Source organism: Leopardus geoffroyi, chromosome A1 (genome assembly GCF_018350155.1).
Source record: "Leopardus geoffroyi isolate Oge1 chromosome A1, O.geoffroyi_Oge1_pat1.0, whole genome shotgun sequence".
In the NCBI taxonomy this organism is placed as follows: domain Eukaryota; kingdom Metazoa; phylum Chordata; class Mammalia; order Carnivora; family Felidae; genus Leopardus; species Leopardus geoffroyi.
The window spans coordinates 176,873,611-176,898,336 of record NC_059326.1 but is presented as its reverse complement, the minus strand read 5'-3'; the positions used below and the strand labels follow the sequence as shown (position 1 = coordinate 176,898,336).

The 24,726-nt window shown below is 49.0% G+C and overlaps 1 long non-coding RNA gene across 2 annotated transcripts in view; it reads left to right on the top strand.

Moving 5' to 3' along the window:
* The window catches only part of LOC123610574, a 28,317-nt gene extending 4,257 nt beyond the window's left edge, over positions 1-24,060 (top strand). Inside the window, exon 3 of one of the 2 annotated variants that reach the window (XR_006718210.1) lies at positions 22,216-24,060. This is a non-coding gene — a long non-coding RNA (uncharacterized LOC123610574). Of the gene's footprint in view, positions 1-633; positions 1,365-22,215 lie in introns of those variants that run through there. The other variant, XR_006718211.1, reaches the window with a different exon arrangement.
* Positions 24,061-24,726: the final 666 nt, after the last annotated feature.

Below are 24,726 nucleotides of genomic sequence, written 5' to 3'. Positions count from 1 at the left end.
TATCTGTGCCCACTTTGGGCCATGATAGTAGGACATGTGACAATGGGGCAGACAGACAATAATATACAGACGGACAATATACAGCAAATGAATAAATGCACATGATATTTCAAGGTTGTGGTAAGAGCTAGAAGGAACTAAGGAGGTCAATGTAACGGAAAGTAACAGAAGCTAGGGAAACCTACTTTGGACTGGGGTGGTCAAGAAGACACTTCTGAGGAGGCGACATCTCCTCAGAGATGAGCTACGACCTGAAGGTTGAGCTATATACAGCCGAGCAAAAAGCCACAGGAAGGCTCCTTCCAGGCAGAGGGAACTGCACATCCAAAGGCCCTGAGGTGGCATGTTCAAAGGGCCAGTGACTAGAGCATTCTGGGCAAGCAGAGGGGTATAAGGTGGAGCCAGAGATGTCGGTTGGCCAGGACTGGATCACATGGGGCCTGTGAGGCCAGGGGGGGAGTTTGGAGTTTACCATCAGAGTGACGAGAAACCACAGGATGATTTTAGAGGAGGAAGGGGCATGATGTGATCTGACCTTGCCACTTTCCAGAGCAAAGCCCTTCCTCTGAGCTCTGGGGGCTCTTGCAACCAGCCAGGGGCCTTGGTGCCACCCTGGTGCCCTTCTCTCCACAGGGAGCCACACGTCCGTCACAAGGTAGAACTCATTCTCCTGCTTCGTGCTGCCTCACTGCCTCCTCTACAGCCTCCATACTTCTCCCAGAGGGGACCTTCGAGAAAACGAAATCGTGTCTCTCCCCGCCCTCTGGATAAAGTCTAGCCACTTGATCCTGACTGAGGGGGGCCACACATCGCACTTCCTGCTCCCCTCCAGCATTGCCTCTCACCTCTGCCCCTTACTCATGTGCCTCAGGAACCAAGAAACCAAGGGGCCCTGTTCTTTCAGACCTCTGGGCCACCGTCTGGAATGCTTTCTCTCTCTCTGCTTGATCTGGTGAACTCCTAGTCACTCAGCGAGGCCCAACTTAAAAGGCACTTCCTCTCAGAAGCCTGCCCTGATTTCCCTGATTTGGTGAAGTGCCTATTTTTATTGGTGTGCCTTTGGCAGCACATAACAGAATACTCAACTAAAAGAAGCTGAAGTGATGAGAAACTTATCATTTCATTTGACAAGGGGTCTGGAGGTAGGACAGTTCCAGTTAGTTAATTCGGACACAACCAGGTCTTTCTTCTTTGCCTCTTAGTAGACATTCTTGATGACTCTCCTCAGGGTTGCAAAATGGCTGCCACAGCTCCAGACAAACCTGCGTGTGACACCCGGCGAGGATGTGATCATTTCTTTCCTGTAGCGGGAGGAAAAGCTTTCTCAAGAGTCCCCAAGTTTCCCTTAGCCAGGATTGGGTCATCTGCACATTCTTTTTTTTTTTTTTTTTTTTTCAACGTTTATTTATTTTTGGGACAGAGAGAGACAGAGCATGAACGGGGGAGGGGCAGAGAGAGAGGGAGGCACAGAATCGGAAACAGGCTCCAGGCTCTGAGCCATCAGCCCAGAGCCCGACACGGGGCTCGAACTCACGGACCGCGAGATCGTGACCTGGCTGAAGTCGGACGCTTAACCAACTGCGCCACCCAGGCGCCCCGTCATCTGCACATTCTAAACCAATTCCAGATAAGGAATTTGGGGTTACCTGATTAACTCAAATCAATCAGATGCTCTCCTTGGAGCTATGGAGGGATCATCTGATTGAAATTTGAGTTTAAATAGCAGGGGAGGAGGGTAGGGTATGACTCAGTGTGATAGCCTCCAAGATGGCCCCAGTGATTCTACCTGTTGGCATTCATTCTCTTGCGTAGTCTTCTCTTACACTGGACCGGGTGGTCTGTGTGACCAATAGCATAGCGCAGAGGTGATGACGTCTCACTTCTAGATTAGGTTATAGAAAACTGATTCCCCTCTTGGCTGCTCTATTGGTCACTTGCACACTCTTTCCTTCTCCTGGATCACTGGCTCTGGGGAAGCCATGTCATGAACAGCCCTGTGTAGAGGCCCCCGTAACCACGAACTGAAGCCTCCAGCCAATAGCCGCATGAGTATGCTCAGAAGAAGACGCCCCAATCCCTTCAGAGACTGCAACCCCATGAAAGGCCTTGACCCACCAGCTGAGCTGCTCCTGACCCTAAGGATTCCTGACCCTTGGAAACTGTGAGATAATCAATGTTTGTTGTTTTAGGCTGCGAAGTTTTGGGGGAATTTGTTATGTCAGTGATAACTAACACAGCTGGGCTACCGCAGCACCCCCACCCAAGGGGTTCTCATCCTATGCCCTGTGAATCACGGTCAGAGAATTGTCTCCTAATCTGTGTATGTCTCCCCCATCCCCCATGTGCTTGTGAAAGCCTTGATTCATCACTTCCTTATGCTCTGGGGTCTAGAGTGTGAGTATGTGTGCAAATGTGTGTGTGTGTGTGTGTGTGTGTGTGTGTGTGTGCAGTTGAGTAGCCAATCTTCTCCTTCAAGGCTCCTTCCAATTGGGCTCTCCCTGGACTCAGGAGTGGCTTGTTTCCTCTTTATGTCCCCGGTCTGGCACGGGCCTGGGCACAGAGTGGCCTCAGAGAATACGGAGGGGATCCATGAAATTGACAGGATGCCAGGCAGGCGAGAACCCACTTCGCTGCCATGGCAACCACAGCACAGAAAACTCAGAGCAGCCTGGGCCCCCCTGAGGAGCTGGGAGGTTTGGCAGCAATTCCTCTGTGAAGTGGTTTGGGGAGGTGGAAGGCAGTTTCCATTGTCACCGTCTTGGAAAGAGGGTACTCAGAGCATGGGGTGGGTTGGGGGAGGCAGATGAGTGCCCTTGACCGCTCAGTGTGCTCCTATAGGTACCAGGCCCTCTCACTTCCATGTCCTCAGCCGCACCTCACCATAACTCCTCCAAGTCTGCCTTGTGTTTACTGAAGACCTACTACGTGCTAGTCTCTTGGCTGAATGTTTTCTACCCAGCTCTGGTCTATAAGCCTCACCATGGAAGACGCTGTGCCTTGTTGATAACACAGTGCCTGGCACACAGTAGGCATGTGATACATATTTTGTGAATGAACGAATGAGTGAGTGAATGAGTAAGTGATTCTTGCTGACTCCTCACATAGAAGATAAAAGGTTAGTTATGGGAAGAGTTAGGCAAAGGAAGGATAGATGGAAGGATGGGTAGAATGGGAAGAATGGTCTAGGAATAGAAAATAGCATGTGCAAAGGTCCTGGGGTGAGAAAAAAGTTTGTGATTGGACCCATGCCTCCTCGCTCCATAAATAGCCCTTCCACCATATCCTATGGTCCTCTGAGGTAAGTCCTTTTGTTACCACTACTCTCAATTTGTAAAGATCTTCCCATTCCCTCCAAAAGGGTGAGGTCATGGGGCGTATATGGTCTCCAGTTTGAAGGACAGGCTGCCTGGGTCTGGCTCTGCCACTAAGTAGCTGTGCTTACCTGGGGTACTGGCCTCAGTCTCCTCATCTGCTAAATGGGGATAATAGCAGAACCTACCTCATAAGATTCTTCTGTCACTCAATGAGCTTATGGATGTAAAGTACTTGGAATATGTCAGGTGTTATCTTGTGGGGAACAGAGCTTTGCAGAGACAAACTCAAACCGGGTACTTAGGAGGGCAGTCCTTCTGGGGAGCAACCAAGACAAGAGAAGGATTGACTACCCCCTGCTGGAAGTGGAACATGCAGTTAGGCCCATCTGAGGCTCCCTCTTGTGCCTGAGTCCCCCACTCCTTTGCACTAATCAGAAAGGACCTTTGATGCAAAGGATTTGTCCTTGGCACGAGGCCCCTAGCTTCTGAGAGTTGGAGACAATGTGCAGGGCCCATTGTCTCCATTTCCAGACAGTTCCAGACAAAACCAAGCGTGACTGCTTTAGAAGAGCACAGGAGTGAGACGAACCTACTATTTTAAGGCAGTGGCGGGAGCTCCGGGTGTGCTGTGTGTATCCTCTTGTCACAGCCTTGTCGGAGGAGCTGGATCCAGCCTGAGAAGCCAGGCAGTCGGGGCAGGGCCCCCACTCTGCTTGGCTGACTCACAAACAGACCTGGAGAAAGCCAAGGTTGAAGAGGAAAGCAACATAGCAGGGGGACTCTCAACAAGGGCAGAGGAAATGTTTAAAACCACAAGCTGTGCTACGGCCTTTAGACGTCATCGAAGCTAATGTCTGGGTTTTACAAACGAGGAAACTGAGGTGCAGAGGTGTGGGGGTGCAGGGTGAGAGGGGCAAGTTTCTTTTCTTTGCAAATTGATACAAGTTGTTTTGTTTTGTTTTAAATAGCGCCGTATTAAATAGTTAAATAATGCACAGCACTTCAATACTATGGTCCTCTGTGGCATTTAAAAATAACAAAACAGATTCGTGTGAGCAAGACTTGTTAACAGAAAAAAAAAGTTGCAGAAGAGTATGTACAGCATTATTCACGGAGAAACAAAGCCAAACCAGGATGACCTATTTCAATGCATCCATGTATTGAAAGTTCCCAAGAAAGTTCTGGAAGGATAATCGTCAAGTTGAGTAGGACGGCCACTTTCCACGGGGAATGGATGCGGAGTGTGGGGCAGAGGGAACCTAATTTCATTGAGATTGTTTGAATTTTTAAGAGAATATATTCCTATATTTCTTGTGCAATTAGAACACAGAATACAAAATATTTTTCATTATTTATTATTTTTTTAACATTATTTTTGAGAGACAGAGCACAAGTGGGGGAGGGGCAGAGAGAGAAGGAGACACAGAATCCAAAGCAGGCTCCAGGCTCGGAGCCATCAGCACACAGCCTGACGCGGGGCTCGAACTCATGAAACATGAGATCACGGCCTGAGCCAAGGTCAGAACGCTCAACCCACTGAGCCACCCAAGCGCCCCTGCAAAATAATTTTTAAAAAGTTGTCAAAGGCTTGGGGTGGCTGGGTGGCTCAGTCAGTTAAGCATCTGACTTTTGGTTTTGGCTCAGGTCACGATCTCATGGTTTTGTGAATTCAAGTCCTGCGTCCGGCTGTGTGCTGACAGTGTGGAGCCTGCTTGGGATTCTGTCCCTCTCTGTCTGCCCCTCCTCTCCCACTTGTGCTGTCTCTTGTCTCTCTCTAAATAAACAAACTTAAAAAAAAATTGTCAAAGGCTTGTTTGGCCCTGGGCTTGGATTTATCCAGAAAACATCACTCTGATGGGTATCGGACCTAATGAAACGCTGACCTCTCCTCTCTGAAGGTTTATTCCCCCCACACTCCACCATGTGTTAGATTTAGTAAAATACAGAAAAATGATGAAAACATTAATTAAAAGACACTTGTCCAAAGGCCGTGAGAAGATGGAAAGATGCTTTTTCTCAAGATGCCTCAGGCTTCCAGGAAATTCCCAAGCCCTGGGGGCAAGGCTGAAGAGGGTGTACCACTCCCAAGCGGTGGTTAGAAGTGTGGGTAGGGGGAGCTCCTGTCTCTGTCTCCCGCCTGCTCTGTGTTTCCTGCACTCTTTGTCTTGAGACGGGCAGAGTCAGCGCCCTGGACGCTCTAAGAAAAATGCAACTTATGGTTTAACTATGGCCAGGTACTTGATTTTTGTTTTTAAAAGTTAATTTTTAGGAGCACAAACCAAACAAGAGTACATTCTCCTCTAGGCACAAGCACTGTAGATGAGGCTCAAGTCCCTTTGAACGACTGACCCCCCATCTCTGAGGGGACCGTGGTTAGCAGTCAGACATGGGTCCCTACAGAGCTTTCTCTCTGCATTCCTTTTTTTGTTTTTTTTAATTTTTAATGTTTATTTTTGAGAGAGAGAGAGAGGGAGCATGAGCAGGGGAGGGGCAGAGAGAGAGGGGGAGACACAGAATCTGAAGCAGGCTCCGGGCTCTGAGCTGTCAGCACAGAGCCCGGCACGGGGCTCGAACCCATGAACTGTGAGATGGTGACCTGAGCTGAAGTCGGACGCTTAACCGACGGAGCCACCCAGGCGCCCCAGGCTCTCTGCATTTCCATTGACTTATTTGTGCTTGTGAAATTCTATCTCGCCTTGTTGTTGTGTGGGTGCTGGTGGGTGGACGGTTCTCAAGCGTGACCGGAGCAGGCTGTAGACGTTAGGTAGCTATTGTCTGATGTCACTAGACTGACACCAGGAGACGACACTGCTTCTGTCCTGTTCCTACTTTCCCCACTGCCTGGTATACAGTAGGTGTTCACAAGGGCCCCTTTACTTCAAACTCAGGTGCTGTGCTGTGCCAGGGCACTCGGGAGCCACCTCCAATGTCCCAGCTCAGCATCTGTTCCTAACGGTGCCTTGAGAGGGAGGCCCGCGGGAATCTAGACTGGGGAGTGGCCTGTCAGAGCCACGCCGGTGGGAGGGACAGCTCTGGAGGTCTGAGCTTGCCCAAGGCCTCCCGGTGAACACTTAATAGTGGAGTGGGATCTGTGGAAAAGTGGGAAGGGAGAGAGAAGGGCTGGGGCTCCTCAGAGGGGCTTTGAGCAGTTTGGGTGTGGGGGTGCAGGCAGGCCCCTGAGGGCGCTTGGTGGGCAGGCCTGTGCTGGGGGCTCAGGTTGTGCCCACTGGCAGGCTTCGAGAGAAGGCCTCCGATGTCTGGACTATGTCAAACAAGCTGATCTGGAGGTCGCTCTGGAGCCGAGACTCCAGGAGGGAAAGAGAGACCTTCTTTCTGTAGGAAGTGGGCCCTTGACCAGCAATAGGACAACCCACTTCCCTTCCTTCTGTGGAATTAATACTGAGATCAACTGGGGCTGGGTCCTGGCTGGGCCACTTTCCAACTCTGCATTTGGGGGCAAGGCTCTTCTTGGGGCTTCACGTTCCCTACCTGGGTGACCACATTCTGTCCCCGGCACATGCTGTGTTCTCCGCCAGCCTCAGGTTATATTTACTGACCCTAAGGGCACCACTGTGCGTAGGACCATGGTGCTGAGCTCTGAAATAAACCTCAGTTTGGTAAACGTTTATTGGTCGGCGGCTGGGTACCAGCTGGGCCAGGACCAGGTAGGATTCTTTGGATGCGAGTGACAGAAGAGAGGCTGGTGTAACGGAACAGCCCCAGGGTAGCTCCATCCAAGACTTCTTGGTTTCTCTCCATGGATTCTGGGGGTCGGCTTCTTCCGTGAGGCCTCTGTTCTCAGGCAGCCCTTCCATCTGTGGTCCCACGGTGACTGCCAGCAGGGCCCAGAGACACAGCTTCATTCACGTCGCACAGAGAGGGACAAGCGATTTCCAGCATTTTCCGGAAAACCTTGAAATTCATTCCCACAGGTCATCTTGGGTTCCAGGCCCTCCCTGAACAAGTCAGGCCTGTGGACACTTGAAGTGGACAGGTCCGTCACAGGTCAACCGCGGGGTGGGGTCAGTCAGCTTCTCTGACTGCCCCATGGACCGAGGGTTGGGAAGGATGCTGGGTGGCAAAACCCTCGTGCTCTTGAGGCAACAGGAACATTGAACCTTGGCTCTGGGCTGGCAAGGTTGGAAGATGGAGGGCATTTCGGTAGAATGTAGGCAAGGGTGGAGGTGTCTGTGTCCCCACACTTAGGAGCTGGGCCGCCTGTCTCGAAAGAAGAGGGGGCAAAACCACAGTGCTTTATTTATTTATTTATTTATTTTTTCAACGTTTATTTATTTTTGGGACAGAGAGAGACAGAGCATGAACGGGGGAGGGGCAGAGAGAGAGGGAGACACAGAATCGGAAACAGGCTCCAGGCTCTGAGCCATCAGCCCAGAGCCTGACGCGGGGCTCGAACTCACGGACCGCGAGATCGTGACCTGGCTGAAGTCGGACGCTTAACCGACTGCGCCACCCAGGCGCCCCAAAACCACAGTGCTTTAAAGATCTCCCCGTGGCTTCTAGAACCTGAATTTCCCAACGGAGAACAACAGGATCTATTATTTCATGAACGAGGCAATGGGAAAGTCATGACCTGCCCGATCACACAGAAGTTCTGTGACAGAGCTGATGATAGAATTTAGGAGTTTTGACTCCCAGGGGAGTGCTCAGTCAGGGGTGTGATTCACTGCACCAAAGGTCACATCCTTGGGTTTTGGGGTCGTGAATAAATGCTCCTAGGTGGAGGTGAGTAGGGGGTATGCTATGGGGGATCACCCTGGGCTGTCTTTTCATTGTCCTGGTGGGTTAGGGGAGGGAGGGTGCCTGGAACAGGCCGGGCCCTCTCTAGTCTCATGTGTCTCTAGGCCCTGGTTTGATAGACTTCTGGTTACTTCCAGAAGCTCTCCCTAAATTCTTGGCGTGGTTTCTCTGGCATCATAGAGAGAATGTGGACACAGGGCCAGATGTACCTGTCACTTGCTAGTCTGTGTGACCTTGGGTAAGTTACTTTACTTCCCTGTTGTCTCCTCGGCTGTGTAATGAGATCAACCACCCCTAGCTCTCCAGAGGGATGAACGAGATACGACTCATGACATGTCCAGCATAATGCCTGCCCATGGCCAGTGCCCAACAAGTGTGCATGGCTCCCAGTGGGGCATAGCTGGTCCACCCCTGGGCACATGCTTGCCCTCAGGGTAGCTCTAGACTTAGGGTTGGGTCTAAAGATACGGTGGGAGGAATAGGTGTTCTGCCTATCATTTGCAGGTGAGCTGAGATTGCTTCTAGAATGATCTAGACCAGCTTGGGTGCACCAGTCCTGCCCACTGACCGCCCACACTCCAGGGAGGCTCTTTTCCCCAGCCCTGCCTCTGGGGCTCCGAGGGGAGGCCTCCAGCCACCTGCCAAGATGAGCTGTAGGATTAAGATTGGGTGACTCATCCACAGAGAGGGAGGCCAAGTCTGGGGATCTAAACAAGACAGAGAAAGACTTCTTTCTCCCCCAGTGATTATGAGGAGCGCCGAGAGGGGCCCACGCATCATCAATTATTCATGGGGCCTGAAGGAACCCATGCACAGAGCCCAGCTGGGAAGCGGGGTGGGGCGATGGAGTAAGAGGTGGGAGACGCTTCACCCCGCCGCAGCCTTGAATAAGCGAAGCTGAAGCTTTCTGGGGTGACGCGTGTCACAGCTCCCTAGAGGATGTGCCCTGGGAGGGGGACGAGCCCCAGCAGGTCTTAAACAACTGCCGTGTTGTGGCGATCCCGCTGTGCCGCGTATCAGGGGTGCTTAACCCCACTGTGTGGCTGAGCAAGTGGGGGGCAGAGAGAGGAAGTGACTTGCCCAAGGTCACACTGCCGTGAAGCGACCCACCTGGGAGCGAAAGAAAGGGACCTGCTTCAGTGAAAAGGGGATCAGTGGTTTTTCTTCAGTATCTGCTGTGTGCCAGGCACTGTGCTGAATGCTGGGGGTACAGCAGTGAACAAAGCAAAATCTCTACCCACGGGGCTTGTGTTTTATTGAGGTGACATGCGATAAGCAAGCAATAAAGGAGCATATGAAATAATTTTAAGTAAGGTACGTGCTATGAAAAAAAAACAAGCAGGTGAGGGGACAGGGAGAACAAGAGACAGGATGGTGCGCAGGGACAGCCTGCCATTTCAGGTGGAGTGACCAGGGAAGGCCTTTCTGAGGAAGTGACACTGAAGCTGAGGCCTGAAAAAAGCAAGGAAATGAACTCTGAAAAGATCCAGAAAAGCATGTCAGGTAGGGAGAACAGCAGGTGCAAAGGCCCTGGGGCTGGGAACTGGATGTGTTCAACACACTGCAAGAAGGCTGGTGTGGTGTAGCGAGGGAAGGGTGGTAGGAGATGGGGGCAGGGGGGGAACAGGGGCCAGAACACAGAAAACCTCAGAGGTCACAGTAGGGAGAGATCCTTTTGGAGGAACATGAGGTGCTGTGGCCAAGTGGGCAAATTCCTGCTGTGCACATCTGGTTTCTTCTCCTTCTGGGTCAGGTCAGTCCAGGTTTCCTGACCTCCTTCCCTTTGGAAGCACCACAAAGGGGACGGGGAACACTCAGCCTGCAGAAGAGAATTAGGAGCGCCCAGTGTGTCCTCACACAGGAAGAGCTCCTCCCACCGCCTCATCCTTACCATCCTTGAAGCGTGGCTGCCCAGTGCCTGAAAGATGTGCACATTATCTTGTGGAACGTATGCTTCAAGGCAACCCTGGGAGGAGGTGTCCTTATGTTACAGATGAGGAAACTGAGGCTCAGTGAGGACGGACTTACTCAAGGTCACACAGCTGGAAGTGGAGCTGATTGGAACCCAGGCTTCAGACATGATGCACTTAACCCAGGGCAGGTCTTTGAAGATCCTGACTCCTCTGCTGCTGGGAACCCCTCCAGGCCACAAGCCCCGCCACCCCTCCCTGTGGGGACAGAGGTACACTTACTCACGTCTCTAACTTCCCTGCCTAGGCTTCCTCCAGGGACCCTGGACACTCCATTAGTCATTAGCATGATCACCCTCTGACAGCAAACTACAAACCCCGTGACCAGGGAGTTTCTGGTGAGAAATGCCATCCCAGCGCCTTCTTGACCCGTTACTAAGTGAACAGCTGTGCCAATGGAAAGCTGGGATTCTCTCAGAGTGGGAATGAGGCCAGAGCCTTGTAGAAGCAGGTGCAAAAGTCTCTAAATGTTTGCTTATCCTTTGGGCCACCCAGAAATCCCACTTCTTGAAATGTATCCAGGGGCAATCACAGGATGTGTGCAAAGATAAATGTATACATGGTGGGGACACATGGTACAGACAAACCAGCCGTTTATGACCACTGCCTGTTCCAGCTGGTTGGTGTCCAAACCCAGACCATCCCAGTTGTTAGATATTTGCAAGCCACTCCTGAATATAAGGATGTTGCATCCCTAATGTCAATAGGGAGAAACTGGAAACAATCTAGGTGTCCAACAAGAGGGGATTGGTTAAATGAGTGGTACATTCATTCACACACTACTGTGTAGCAATGAAGTTATGCTTGGGAAGAATATACAAGGTACAGGAAAATAATTATAACCCATAGTTAAAAGAAAAAGCGTTACAAAACCACGTGTTCCCAGTGTAAAAGACACAATATACATTTTTCTGATTTTGGCAACATGGCAAACTGAGCTGACACTTCTCCTTCCTCACCGCAACCAAAGAGACGCCTAGAAGTTCTGGGTAAAATAAAACAAAAGTATTGGAAACACTTAGCTGAACTTCAAATAAGTAAAGAGAAATCCCCATTGGGACAGGAGACATGGCTTTGGCATGCATGTGGTAGACAGGAAGAACGGGGATACTTAAATGGAGCAGGGACCTCAGCAAGGCATTTCCTGTGGAATAGCTGCTCCTGTTGTTGGCCAAATATTTCCAGAATATTTAAATGTGTGCGCTCATTGTCCAGACAGGGAATGTTCAAGAGAATGGCTGCTCCATCAGCCTGGGTCCCTGAGTGAAGATGCACGGAACAGAATTCTCAACCGATCCCTGATGGACGTAGAGTATAAGAAATAAACCTTTGCTGTGTTAAGCTGCTGAAAATTGGGGCTTATTACCATGACATAACTTTGCCTATCCCGACTGCCATAGCCCTCCATGAAAGGTGAGGGGGAGGGAAATCTTCACCCAACACACGGTCTCAAATTCAGATTCCGGGTGGAAATGAAAAAGTACCTTCTTGAAAATTTGAATCTCAAGCCTGTACCATATGAGTGAGTGGAGATGAATTTACACTGTCCAACTGATACAGGAGACCCAGACCAAGAGAACATTGTAAAAACCGGTCATGCTTGGCAAAAACTCAGGTGCATCAGAAAGACCAAATGTAAAGCTGGTTTTTGGAGACATTTCTCCAAGTCAGGGCACATGGGATCCCCATAGAAATCACAGCCCTTGGGAAAGATGAGGTAGGTTACCATAAAAAACAACAACGACAACAACAAAACCCCAAAAAACAAAAAAACTACAAATACACAAGAAAATGGTCAATCATAGGGCAGAGTCAGCAAATAGAACAAGTTAGGAGGATGTATATTTCAATACCATAGGACAGCCAGAAAGAGATTAACGTATTACTTCCTTTCACAAAGAAGATTGAAAAATGTAGCTTTCAATCATTTATGTAATGGAATTAAGAAAATGAAGTTAAAGACATGGTCAACTCCTTTGATCAACTTCTTGGCCTAAAAACATTCATCCACCTCCCTATGATTCATACATTACCAGGGGCCTGTAAGTTCCTGACATTTCTATTTAAGGTTTCAGATTTGTACTACTCATAATATTCTTTTCATATCCATGTAAAAATATCTCTTGATTGTGAGAACAAACCAAATAAATATATGAGTGTTTATATGTGTTTGCAAGTATCTAGCAAATATCTAGATATACGAACATATAACTATATACACATAAGTGGGTATATATGTAAATATGTGCATATGTATACTGATAAATAATACTTGCACAATATTGTGACATTTAATAATCATAAATGTGTAGCTAATACATACTTTTAAAATGATTTAAAATGGTGACCTTAAGAGTGAAAGAGAAACTAGGGTTCCTGGGTGGCTCAGTTCGTTGAGTGTAAGTCTCTTGATTTTGGCTCAGGTTATGATCTCATGGTTTGTGAGATCGAGCCCTGCATCGGGCTCTGTGCTGACGGTGATGAACCTGCTTGGGATTCTCTCTCTTTATCTCCCCCTCTCTCTGCCTGTTTCCTGCTCTCTCTCTCTCTCTTACTCTCTAAATAAATAAATAAACTTAAAAAAAAAAGAACAAAAGAGAAACCATGAAGGAGGAAAAAACAAACAAGACAGCCTAAAAGCAACATCATTCGGCATAGAAAAAAGACTGGAAAGAATGCTATTTTAACTCTAATATTGTCTCTGAATGGTGGGAAAACAGGTGATTTTAATTTTCTTCTTTATCACTCAAGATTTCTATTATGACTAAAAATGATTTTTTTTTCAGTTTTCATTAAAAACTAACCTTTTTTTAATCATGCAGGTAATACATATGTACAATTAAAATCATACAATTAAAAAGAAGTTAAAGTAAAATATAGACAAGAAAACAAATTACTTCTGTGCTTAGGACAAATATCTTTTTAAAATCCAGGAACATTACCTTTTCATTTTCCAGTGGATATACTGTAATTTTGGGAAAGAGATTAAGGGAGATTCTCCTTGGCTTAAGCCAGTCTCAGGTTTCTAAACAGGGACCTCCATCTGTTTTGGGGGCTCCGGAGAGTGGGCCGTTGAGGGACCCAAAGTGGGAGACTTGCCTATGGAACCCCACACATTCTGCACATTCCAGGGGAACAGAGGATTTGGGAATCAGCAGTCACTTCATATTTTTTTTTTTTTTTTGAGGGCTCTTTAGCTCACTTATTTAGGAAAAAACCAAGCAAGGTAGGTTTAATGTAGAAAATGTGGAAATTGACAAGATCCCGTAAAGACGATACTAAGAATGGCTGAGGGTCTGCCCTCCGGGGGCTCCAGTGTTGCTCAATTTCTCAAACGTGTACGTGGAGCCCTGCTCCGCGCCTGGCACAAGGAGACGATGAAAGGAGTGTGAGACAAAGTTCTGGCTTCCAGGATCTTATCATCAGCTTGGGAGCAGCAGTCTGTCCATCTGGTTGAAAGCAACAGAAACAGACTGTCCAACGTCGGCACAAAGAAATACACTGGAAGAATACTGTCTGGCTCCCAGACCTCATCCAGGAGCCAGAGGCTTCAGAAAGGGCAGGGGCTCTGGGGATCCAGGCGGCGGGACTAAATGGGCACTCTTCCAGGAACGAGTCAGCCACAGCGGTCACGTGTAGTGTCCCTCTGCTTGCTAGAGATTCGGGTGTGAGTGGCCTGGCTGGGTCAGGGGAGGGTGAGGCATGTGATCGATAGCCCCACTGGACTGTATGCATGGGGGTGATGCCCCCGCAGAAACCAGGCTGCTGGTTCCAGGAGAAGCGAAGTAAAGGCAGGAAGATCATACCACAGCTCCCTCCACATGGATCTGAATCCAAGCTCTGTGCCTCAGTAGCTGTGTGGTCTGGGCAGCCTGCTCTGTCCTGTGGGTCCTTCTCTTATCTCTTAAAACGGGAATGATGGCACCAGGGGTTGCAATGAGGTAAAGTACAGTTAAGCAGTCGGTGTGACGAGTTGAGCCCAAGACGAACTAGAATCCTAGAGCGGGGATGGAAGAAGACTGACAGACAGAGGATCCCCTAAACCCAGGCTGAGTTTCAAACTAGAAGCCTGAAGACCACAGTTGCCTCAAGATCTAGCCATTTCTCTGCTGTGGGAGCTCAGACAAGTCATGATCCCTCCTTGGGCCTCCTAGTTTCTGTAGCTAAAATGTGATCATCTGTGCTGCCTGCCTCACAAGGTGGCTGTGAGGATCTGAAGAGAAAAACGGCCTTGTAAATGGTGCCGGATGGGGGTGGGTATCTTAGGGGAGAGGAAACAGAAGGACATGCCCTGTAGGGGCATCAGCAGGAGCAAGGAATGGAGGGGAGAATGCACCAGCTCCTCCCCCCCCAGGTTGGTGGGTGCTAATATTCTAATAGCAGCATCGTTTCCTGAGCTCCTGCCTGGTGCCAGGCTCTGGTGAAGTGCTGGGGCCACAGGGACAACAGAGGGACATAGCTCCTAGCCATGTGCGGCCTAGGCGTGGGACTAGAGCTCGAATAATCAGAGAGGTGCTCTGAGGAGGCACTTGTTTCTGCCAGGGCAGTAACAGGGGCCTGAGCTGGTGTGAAGTCAGGGAAGGCTTCCTGGAGGAGGTGACCCTGAATTGACAGCTGACCACAGGGAGGGGAGACTAATACAGACTGAAAACACGCATGTAAGATTGCTGAAGGAGCGCAGCTGTCTTAGGAACCCATTGGGAGGCAGGAACAGCGCTGCCTGAGGACATTCTGTGGTCAGGGGCCCAATGACAAGCCAATGAAATGGAAATTCTTGCTTTCCTGGGGCTCTGGGTCTCAGGGACTTTGAATGCCTTGCCCAAGGGTATTCAGCCTAGAGTACAGCCAAAAGAGGATTCAGATTCCAGGGAAAGTGGCAGAGAATGTACCTGAGAATGAGGAGAATGCTGTTGGAAGGCTGAGGAAGACATATTCTTTTGGGCAATAAGGAGCCATAGAGGTCTTAGAGCACAGCAGGTGCTCAGCAGGTGCACAGCAGGCTCAAAACAATTGCCAGGGACGATGTGCCGTGGCCTGCCACACCACATGCCGTGTTTAGTCACGGTCAGCAGCAAACCTCAGTGCTCTTTCGAGGCAGTAAGTGGTGGTGGTGAGGGAGTAGGAGTTTGGCTGGAGGCTGCTGCTGTGGCCCCTTTGTGTTTTGAAGGGAGAAGGCCAGTTTCTTCCCGTGAGATGTCTGTTCCTGGGAGAGTGAGGCCAGAGAGAGGAGCTCAGGTTTTTGAGCACCTACTGTGCGCCAACCCAGGACATCCCTTGTGGGCTTGAAAGAAGGTGACAAGATGCCCTGAGGTCCCCGACCTGGCCTTACAGAACCCGGCCCTGCGTCAGGAAGGGGCAGGAAGTGCACTGGAGGCAGGCAGACTGGCGGAGGTGCGTCTAACACGCTGACACCAGGTGCAGGTGCAGAGCCTTGCCTTGGCTTCACCGTCTAAATACCTTCTATTTATGGCAGATGTGCCCTGTCTTCTTTTTCAGGTGTGATATGAAATTGGTTTCAATAAATTTCCAAAAAATACATTTGGATAATATATTGCAATCCATTTAAAGGAAAAAAAAAAAAAACAAAACCTATTTGTGAATAGGGCAGGGGGACGTGAGCGTGTTAAAAACCAGCGCTGCGACGCAGGAATGGTGGAGGTGTGAACTCTTTCACTCTGTGATCCTTACGATAGCTCTGCGGTGCGGCCTGCCAGCCCCATTTACAGCTGGGAAAGCTGAGTCCTGAGAAATTAACTTGCGCCCGCCCCACAGCCAAGGAGGGCCAAGCCAGTTCTGGAAGCTCGGCGTCCCTGACACCTTGCCTCACTTCACCCAAGCCCCAAGTTCAGCAAGTCTAGTTGTGGGAAGCCTTCCCCACCTCTCCGGGTTGCTCTTTGGCAGGTCAGAGCAACCCTGACCACAGGGGTTCTAATCCAGGCCCTGGCTCCACTGTTTACTAACCAGTGGCCTTGAGCAAACGTCTAACTTTCCCTAGGCCTGGCTACTCATCTGTGACGTGGGGACATTGCTTATGCCTCAGAAGACTGTTCAAGAGATTTAATGAGATGATGTCTTGTATGATTCCCAATTCAAAGTGAGACAATAGAATCCCAGAGCTGGGAAGCTCCTTGTCCAAGTCCACACAGGTGGAAAGGGGAGGAGTTAGACATGAATTTAGGTCGACCGGGTTCCCAGACTGCTGGTTTTAATGATTTCATGGTGTTGCCTCCCTTCCGCCGAAAGCCACTGTGTACCCACGTTGGAAGAAGCTGAGAGGGTCTATGGTGGATAAAAAGATGCCTGAATGGCACGTCCATGTAGAGGGGGCTCAGTTTACTGCAGGCAGGAGCAGGAGGACTCTGCCAAGATCCCCAGAAGCATTGCAGGGTCAGGAGTGAGGGAGGCCTTTCCTGTGGGAAAATGTAGGGCGTTTCCACTTATAGCCTGATAATTGGGCCCCGCAAGGTCCAGAACACAGATGATGTCATTCATCCTCTGTGGCCTTTGGGGCTTAGGAAGCCTCTAGGGAAAGCGGGTGGGGGGGAGGAAGGGCTGGAGGGCAGAGAATCTAGAATGAATGGCAGATAAAAACAGGAATCGGGGTTTTGGGTGCAGGGATCATGGCCAAGGGAGCTTTAGAGCCATTGCAGCAGGAAGTGGGGGACACACACGGGAACCAGAGGCAGATCCTGGGGCTGATGGAATGAATGAATGATGCCTGCGTGGATTTAAAGGGATGCCTCTTGCAGAACACACAGTCTGGCATGTGCCCCATGAACACTGCTGAGGGTGGGTGCAAGGTCCTGTCTTCAGCCCCCCTGTGGCTATGTGCCCCTGATCTCCACTTGACTCTCCACATCACCTCAGATGTAACAAACCCAACCTGCCCCCTCCCCCTAGCCATCCCAGCAGCCCTTTCGGGTCTCCCTGTGGCTATGTCACCCCCTCGTGGGCTCTGGAGCCAGCTGTCTGGACTCGCGGCTCAACCAACCACTTCCGCTGTGTGACTGAAAATTACCTAACCAGGTAATAGCACCTGCCTCCTCTGAGAGCTGGGAGGGTACACATCAGTAATTCATGCACAGTGCCTGGCACATAGCGGGTGCTCACCCAAGTCATCCTGATGGGAGGAAGGCCCACCACGCCCCTTGTGATGGGTCCGGCTCCCTCTCCCACCCAGCACTGGGGCCCCTGCCCAGTACCAGTTCCTGCCTCTCTCACACCTCTGTGCCTTTGTTTGTTGTTGTTGTTGTTTTTTAATATTTATTTATTTACTTTTGATAGAGCACAAAGTGGGGGAAGGAGAGAGAGAGAGAGAGAGACACTGAATCTGAAGCTCCAGGCTCTGAGATGTCAGTGCAGAGACTGACGTGGGGCTCGAACTCACAAATGGAGAGATCATGACCTGAGCTGAAGTCAGTTAACCAACTGAGCCACCCAGGCTCCCCGCTCTGTGCCTTTGTGCTGACTGATACTTTGCCTGGAATGTTCCTTTGCCCTTTTGCCTGCTCTTCTTTTCTCACTTGGCTAATTTTGCTTTAACCTTTACTTTTGTCACCTTCTCCAGGAAGCCTTCCCTTCCTTGCCCCTGGGCTTCCACAGCCTTCTGTGTTCCATCTGGCAGAGGCATTTTTGCAGTCCTGTCATTGTCTGCATTTCTGTCTCCGCAGGCCCTGGTCTTTGAGCTCCTTAAGAGTGCCTCATCCTCTTTATGTCCCCAGGGCCTGGCCCAGGTGGCCCCACACCAAGGGTTCTGATGCATCTTCTAACACCTGCAGCCACTCAGCTCACAATACCCACAGCTAACCCTTATTTGGCATTTACGCATCAAGTTTTCTCGCAGTTTTCTCTCATGCGGGCTTTCATCTAATGTTGGGGTGATTACTTTCATGGATCCACTCGGCTAGACTGGGGTGCCCCGTTGTTAGGCAAGCATGAACTAGAGAGTGCTGTGATGGTTATCACCTATAACCAATTGCCTTTTAAGGAAAAGAGATTACCCTCCCTAAATGGGTGGGCCCCAGCCAATCAATTGAAGGCCTTAAGAGCAAAAACTGAGAATTCCCGGGGCGCCTAAGTGGCTCAGTCACTTGAGCATCCGACTTCGGCTCAGGTCATGATCTCACAGCTCGTGAGTTCGAGCCCTGCATCGGGCTCTGTGCTGACAGCTCAGAGCCTGGAGCCTGCTTCGGATTCCATGTCTCCCTGTCTCTCTGCCCCTAACCACTCGCATTCTGTCTCTGTCTCTCTCGAAAATAAATCAACATTAAAAAACAAACAAATTTCTCAAAGAAAAGTAGGAATTTGCCTTGACTGTAGTATAGGAATCCTGCCCAAGTTTCCAGCCTATTGTTGGCCTGTCTTATGGATTCTGGCATATATAGATCTCTCTCTCTCTTTCTGATATATATATATATATATATATATATATATATATATATATATGTCTCCTATTGGTTCTATTCTTCTGGAGAACCTTGACTAATATGACTATTATCCCTGTTTTACAGATAGGGAAGCTGAAGCTCAGAGAATTTAAGTCTTATGGTCAAGCTCATATACCTGCTCAATGGCAGGGCCAGAACTGGGGCCCAGGCAGCCTCTCCAGGACCAACATTTCTGACCACTGAGGTGATGCCGGGATCCAGGGTTTTTAATCCTCCTTCAGATGTTTCTGGGTGCCCAGAGCCAGCTTCCTGAGCCAGGGGAATTGCTCAGTAAATGGGGACAGTTTACAAGACAGTTTACAACTCTTCTCTACTTTCTGTTTTCCAGGGAGATGTAGTGAAGCTTCTCTAGGTTGAGGAACAACCCTTGCTTTTTTTCTCCTACCCTTGCTTTTACTTCCTGGCTGTGTGACCTTGGGGAAATACCTTCCCACTCTGGGCTTTGATTTCCACGACCTGAAATTCTCTTGACAGGGGACTGGTTAGATACATTATGATACCCCCATCCAATAGAACAAAGTCAGGAAATTCTCTGTGTGTCGTATAGAAAAATCTTCAAGGTAAATTATAGGGTAAAAAGAACAAAGTGTAGGACAGTATGAGATACATGTTTTTTGAACAAGAAAAGGGAGATTTAAGAATATGTTCTTGTATTTACAGAAATAAACTCTGGAGAGATACACCAGACACTATTACAAATGCTTCTTTAAGGGAGGGGGGGTTTAGGAATAGAAATGGAATAAGACATCTCATTTATTTAAAAAATAAATAATTTTTATTATTATATAAATAATAATTTTTGAAATATTAAAAAATATTAAAATAGCAATAATGAGGACATTTCCTTTTAAAAGTTCTAGTTTGGATTAAATTAGAAAATATATGTAAAATAGGGGTGCCTGGGTGGCTCAGTCAGTTAAGCCTCTGACTCCGGATCTCACTTCAGGTCTTGATCTCAGGGTTGTGAGTTCAAGCCCTGGACTGGGTATGAAGCCTAGGTAAAAAGAAAAAAAGAAAGAAAAAAGAAAAAAATATGTAAAATGCAAAGCATACAGGGGGTGCTCCAAAGTGGTAGCTGGTTGTCTCTTTACCCTGAACCTTTGGGGGCATTCCTCAGGAAAGGGGGAAATGATCCTAATAATAGCTCTACCTCCCACTGGAGCTCCCTCTGTGTGCTTTTTGTTGAATGGAGTGCTTCGGTTGCTTTCCAGGATTTAGCAATCTACCCCAGGAACATGGGCTAACATCCGTGAACAATGTGGTGCTCAGCATTCATTCACTAAAGCATCAAAGGGGAACTCAGTCATTGCTGGTGGGAATGCAAAATGGTACAGCCACTTTGAAAGACAGTTTCGCAGTTTCTTTCAAAACTACACTCACTCTTACCATCCCATCCACCAATTGAGCTCCTTGGAATTTACCCAAAGAATGGAAAATGCATGTCTGCCCAAAAATCTGAATGTGGATGTTTATAGTGGCTTTATTCATAATTGCCCAAACCCAGAAGGACTCAGAATGTTCTTCATCAGTAAGTGAATGGATAAATGAATGGTGGTACATCCCAACAATGAAATATTATTCGGCACTAAAAAGAAATGAGTTATCAAACTGCAAAAAGACATAGAAGAAACTTAAATACATGTTACTAAGTCAACGAAACCAGTCTGAGAAGTCTGGAAAAGGCAGAACACCGGAGACAGTAAAAAGATCACTGGTTGACAGGAGTGGGCCCAGGTGAGGACAAGTGAATAGGCAGAGGGCAGAGGATTTTAAGGGCAGTGAAAATATTCTGTAGAATATTATAATGATGGGTACGTTACATTTGTTCAAGCCCACAGGATGTACAATTCCACTAAGGTCAACTATGGATTTAGGGTGATAATGATGTGCCAGTGTAGGCTCATTCCTGGTAGAAATGTCATTCTGGTGAATGACGTTAATAACGGGGGAGGCTATGCATCTATGGGAAATCTCTGTATTTCCCTCTCAATTTTATTGTAAACCTAAAACTGCTCTAAAAAAACACAAGTCTTTAAAAAAAATCCAAAGGGAAAGAAGGTTCCATCTGAGGGAGGGCTTTATGGGATGGAAACAAACATTCATTGAGCTACACCAGGCATTCTTACATAGTCTTTTTGTAATCCTATCAACCCTGGGGAGAGAGGTGATTTTACAGAAGAAACTAAGCCTCAGAGAATTGAGCTAATCTGTCCAAGAACACATAGCTAGAAGTTGACACCCAGACTCTGACCCATGTCTCTCTAATTGCAAGTATCCTTGTCTTCCCCTGTAGTATGATGCCTGGCCAGGACTTAGAAGGTTCTGTTGCGTTGACTAAATGAAGCAGGGGGTAGGTGGAGGGATGGGGGGGGAGTCAGGGAGAATAGTCATCAGCATGAGAGTGATCCCTAGGCCCATTTCAAAAACACTTTAAACTTGACAACCATCTCAGTGGACAAGCAGAGGTCATAGTGTTATCTTCCTCCTTCTCTTCTTTTATTCATTGTTTCTCCATTTAGCCAACCATTAACACTTTAGGGAGAACTAGTCCTTGCCAGGCCTTATACTGGGAACTAGGGGCATCAAAGTGAATTATCCATGGTATTGGCATCCAGGGAGATTACAGTCCAGTGAGAGAGAAAGACCCACAAACTAATGGGCACAATTGAATTCTGAGTTTAGGATGTACACAAAGGGGCAGAGGTCTTGGAAAATGTGTATGAGTTTACCATGTGTGAGGTGGGGCTCAAAGGGATAGCATAGGATAAGAGCCAAGGGAGCACAGTGAGTTTGGAAAACAACTAAGGGCTCAGAGTGATTGAGGTGTGTGGGGGGGGGGGGAGGGGAGGAGAGAAGAGGATGAAGACAGTGAAATGGTTTGGGAAGGGGTTGGACCCTGATATATTGTGATCGAGACTGGATGAATCCTACAGGCCTCAGAGAGTTAAGCAGGACAACAGAGGAGCCAGGCAGATTGGGACTTTGGAGCAACCACTTGGGGGGACTGAGAGAGGGGCAGAGACTGGAGATAGGGGCCCTGGGTCCATCCTGGGCCATCTTCCAGTGCCTTAGGGTCCTCTAGTGTCTCTCCTTTGCCACTGCCCCGTTTTATTGATATTTTTATTGAAATAATAATAGATTCATGTGCAATTGCAGGAAATAATTCAGAAATCCCTTGTAGATTTGCCCATTCTCTCTCAATGGTAACATTTGGCAAAATGATTCCTTTGCCACATTTGATATGGAAGGGGAATATCATGATGGGGGCACCAGCGTGTTGAAGGACAGATGCCCACAGAGGTCTGGTGACTGTGTGCGGTCTTTCCTAACACCTTCCCTCGTTCCATGAACCAAGATAATTTTATAGATACGTCATGGGACTGGCTTGGGAAGCCTTGCAGCAAAACTCACAAGTTCATCTTTACAAACCTCTTACAGATCCCTTTTTTTATCTCCTCAAGGGACACCAGCCACCTCCTTGGACATCACCATTGACATGCCCACACCCAACACACAGTGGGTGTAGCTGAGATGATCAGATGACCAACCAGTACCCCTTACATTATGCGGTGCGGTGCTGGGAAGTACCCGGAACTATATCTCCCAGCATCCCTTGCTGGTCATGTGACCAGCTCCCACCAATGCCATGAGAGCAGAAGGGAGGCACAGCGCTTCAGGACGAGGTGCTAAGTAGCAGCCATGCCATCTTTTTTTTTCTTCTCCCAGTCTGCTGTTTGGATGCCTCCAGAATGATCTTCAGACCACAAGATGGCACAGGAGCCACAAGATGGAACAGCCTGTGTCCTGGAGCAACCATGGCAGTGAAGCCACCCTGGAGAGCCAGGGGCCACGAGCATGAACATTAGACTCTATATGAGTGAGAAATAGACATGCATAAGTATTTCAAATATACCAAAGAAGTAGAGAGCATAGTACAACAGCCCACTGTCGCCACCCATCATTCAGCCTCAAAAATCATCAACATTTTTTTTCTCTTCTTTCATTCACCTGCCCCACCCTACTTTTAAATTGTTTGCTGGAGTTTTTAAAAGTACTTCCCAGGCAACGTGCCGAAAGACAGAACAGAACACAAAACAAACTCCAAACACACTTTATCGTGTTAAGCCACCAAGATGAGGGGTCGTTTGTCCCATTGTTAGCCAGCCCAGACTAAGCGGTGGGCACTGGGTACCTAGCTATTGAATTGAACACAAGTGACCTGTTTTTCTAGGCTGCGCTGGGTGAGGAGGAATGTGTCTGGGCCTAAAGCAGTAAGAATGCCAAGCCTCCTAGCTCTCTGAGAAGTAGTTTTCTCTGTTCTTCTGGCCAAGCTGCACCCAGCCGCACCCAGCCGCACCCACCCACCCTACTGGCCCCTACCTCCTACATCTTCCTTTCTCCAGGCCCTGGGCTGCTGAAGGAAGAAATAGACCTAAGGTGGAATGGGGAATAGAGGGTTTCTGGGGCCCTGTCTCAGCTTGAGCTGGGCCAGTTGTGGGAGGGCGAGGCTGGAACAGAGAGAGCGGGCACGAGGGACGGATGTTGGACACCTACAGCTTAGCAGCAGGGTCTGGGGCCAGGGGAGCAACACCTTTTGTGCCTTTCAGCTTGGCCTGTGTTCATGACCCTGAAGCACAGAAGCAGGAGGAAGTTTTGTGGTCAGACCCCAAGGGTGGGCTGGAGTCCACTCAAAAAGTCATTGTTATCGAGCACGGGTTGGGTAGCCCTGTGCCCGGCGCTGGGATGCATGGTGGGCCAGATCCTGGCTTAGCTGCTCCCCAGCTGTGTCACCTTGGGCAGGTTCCTTCACCCCAATGAGCCTCAGACTCCTCATTTTACAAACGAGGACGGAAATATCAGTCTTACCAGGGAAACTGGCCATGATGTATGGAGAGAGCCTGGCACCCAGTAGGCTCTTGATGACTCACAGAGATTGCTATTGATTTCTGTTAACAGCAGCTATGAGCATGGAAAGTGCGCGTGGGCACCCTTCCAGGGAGTGGATCAGGGCCGGAAGATACTGAACCCCATCCTGTTGGGAGCTGTTTTCAGAGAAGGAGAAATGGAGGAATGCTGGGAGCCAAAGAGCTTTCTCTGGGAGCGGCCAGGTCTAATTTTGCATGTCAGAGGAGATGGGTGGGTGGAATCCTGCAATTCAGGGGCTCTTTCCTGGAAGGGGCTGGATAGGCAACAAAATGCTTCCTCCCTTAGAGACAGCCTCACAGCTGTCAGGAAAAAACAGCTGCATGGCTTCCCTTCAAAGAGGGGAGACCTCAGTCTGTGGGGGAGCGGGGCAAGACGTGACAGCAAACAGGAACTCCCCGGCAGATTTTCTCAGGGGCGGGGGTTAGAGGGGAGGATGGACCAGGTTCAAAAGCCAGTCGTCCTACTTCCTGGCTGTGTGACCTTGGGCAAGTCACTTCACCTCTCCCGAGCCCTCGTGGTGTCGTGCTTTAAACGATGCTCATCTCACAAGGCTATTATGAGAAGAAATGATCGTGCGTCTAAAATGCCTTGTGTGGTGCCTGGTACACCAGAAGCACTCAATAAAAGGTCATTGTAAATCACTCACCCCTCCGGCTAAAATGAAACTGAACTTCCTCTCTTCTCCCAAGCAACTTCTAAATACCGGAGGCACCCGTCGCCTCTCCTCTCTCCCTACACTGACTCCCTGCTCGTTCACTTCCGCAGCATTAAACCCCATTTCCATGACGTCAGCTCTGTAGATGGCATTTGAAGCTACGGTGCCCTTGCTACTGTGGCTCACAGGTTCTTGATCTTCCCCCAAAGCTGCACCCCACCCCCAGCCCTTCCCATCCATGCAGCAGGGAGATCTCAATGATGTTCTCTCCCTCAGCGCCCGAGTCCAAAGCATCAGCAGGTCTTGACGCCCCTGCTTTCAGAATATCTCCTTACTCCCCGCCCCTTCCTCTGCAGCCACCGAAGTCCATGCCACCATCTGGCTCCGCGGACAGCCCGTCCTCACGCTCCCTGCTCCCACCTGCCCTTCTTGCAGCCCCGCTGTCTACACCGCAGCCTTACCCTTCTTTTAACTGCATATTCCGACATAAATCCTGGACTTACAGAAAAACTGTAAGGGCAGTACAAAGACTTTCTGTACATTCTTTGCTTGATTCCCTACATTAACACACATTTTTTGTAAAACATTTGAGAGTAAGTTGCAGACATGATGCCCCCTGACCCTAAGTATCCCGGTGGTATTTCCTATAAAAGGGC